Source organism: Mus musculus, chromosome 6, assembly GCF_000001635.26.
Source record: "Mus musculus strain C57BL/6J chromosome 6, GRCm38.p6 C57BL/6J".
NCBI classification, from domain to species: Eukaryota; Metazoa; Chordata; class Mammalia; order Rodentia; family Muridae; genus Mus; species Mus musculus.
The window spans coordinates 70,763,587-70,765,719 of NC_000072.6; positions in this window are offsets into that span (position 1 = coordinate 70,763,587).

Below are 2,133 nucleotides of genomic sequence, written 5' to 3' on the forward strand. Positions count from 1 at the left end.
AGCCATGGAGAAACAGTGGTTATGCATCACTTCTGTGACTGACAGACTAACCAAGGGACACTCTCTAACCAGATTACATGCAATATTCTATTCCCTTCTTCCAAAAAAAAAAAAAAAGCTCAACAATGCAGAAATAAACAGAATTATCCTATCCATGAGCACACAGGCACACACATGTGCAAACAGCCATTCGCTAACATGAGGCCTTGTAACTCACTACAACTAATAGGTACTATCAAGGGACATAAGTTAGGCAAAACCCTACAGTCACACAGACGTACAAGCAAGGCCAGGAACCAGAATTCTGCTCTGCTTTCCTGGATGTGACTGGAACAAGGTACTTACACTGAGCCCCTGGAAAGCAGGGCACACAAGGAGCTGCGGATGGTGGCAATGTTACATGGCAGTGCCTGGCAACAGGACACATTCCAAGAGAAACCCACTTTCCTTCCTCACTGTGGGCTCTGACTGAAGCCATCCCTGAGTCGGTTCTACCCAAGTCCCCATGATTTCCCCCACGGCATCCTGCCATGACTACAAACCTTTCCCAAAAGCCAGACTCAAGGCCTTAGAGATGGCTCAGGGGTATGCACTGTTCTTGCAGCGGGCCCAAGTTTGGTTCCCACATCCTAACACCCATACCACCCAGCTCACAACTACCTGCAACTCCAGGCCAGTCTCCAATACCCTTTTCTGACTTCTGCAGGCACCAACATTCATGTGTACATATTCATACACAGAAACACAAATACAATTTTTATTTTGTTTTGTTTTTTGACAGTATCTGTGTAGCTCTAGCTCTCCTGAAACTCACTAGGCTTAAACTCAAGAGATCTGCCTGCCTCTGCCTCTCAGTGTTGGGATTAAAGGAGTGTGCCACCATACCTAAGATATATAAATATAGCTTAAATATATTAAATAGTTTTAAGCCAAACTCCAACTTGTCCTATGTGCCCAAGATAAAGCAAAGATACTAACTGAAACTGGCTTAGCTCATTCGTCACTTAAAAGATCACATTTAGTAATCTAGTGGAAAAATCTTTCATTTTAATTCACTCTTTCATCAAAATGTATCTCTAGGCTGCCCATTGGTGCCTACCAGGTATTTTGTTTTTCTCTATCAGAAGAAAAACTTCACATTGGCATTCAAATACCCTAGTTCCGGCACAGGTGTCAAAGCCTGTGAAACCAACAGGAAATGTGTATGTGAAGTGGAGCAAACAGGTGTTTCTGAAATTGTTTATCCACACCACACTAATTGTTTGTTTTGAAAACTGACTATCGAATTTCTTATCTCATTCTGCACAAAAGTTGCTGACAAACCGATTAAAAAATAATAACTCCTAATACCAACAGCCGAGGGAGAATGCCTTTCTTCCTTTGCTTGCTTGTTTGTTTTTTAGACAGGGTTTCCCTGTATAGCCCTGGCTAACCTGGAATTCACTGAGACCAGGCTAGCCTAGAACTAATAGATACACCTGCCTAGGCTGTGATTAAAGGCATGTACCAGCACACTGGGCTGGATAATGTCCGTTTAAACCTCAGACCTGGCTAGCTTTTATTCCGAGACTTGATTAAGCAAGAATCTGGACACCAACACATGTATGTAACAGAGTTCCAACTTCAAAGCAGAAGGTAAACTGAAAAGCTAGCTGACTGCTAAGTATCGTGCAGTTAGCATGGGAGGAACCAGGGCTCACTGCACCGGGATGTGTGACAGGATGGACTCGTAAGGCCTTGTCAACCATCACTGAACTGGCCACGGCCTGCCATCCTCTGGGAAGTTTTTTCTAGGCACTCAGCTCTTTACTAGGCAGTTTATCTAAACTAGAGACTCGGGGAAGCGAGAAAATTCCAGTCTCTTCTAATGCTTAATTCCCATACAACCCAACAGAGCAGCTGGGAGTGAACAGGCCTGTGCTCAGCAATACTGCCCTCACCCAGACAGAGAAAACTAACTCCGCAGCAAAGGTAGGACACGCGAGACCTTGTTCACTAAAGGAGATCGTCTGTCAGAAACAGCAGGAGCGTTTGCCTAGGCTGTCTCGGGTTCCTGGAAGGATCCCACGCATCGAACATAAACTGAGCAAAACTGATTCCCATGAGTGCAAACTCGGCAGAGAAGACAAAGGA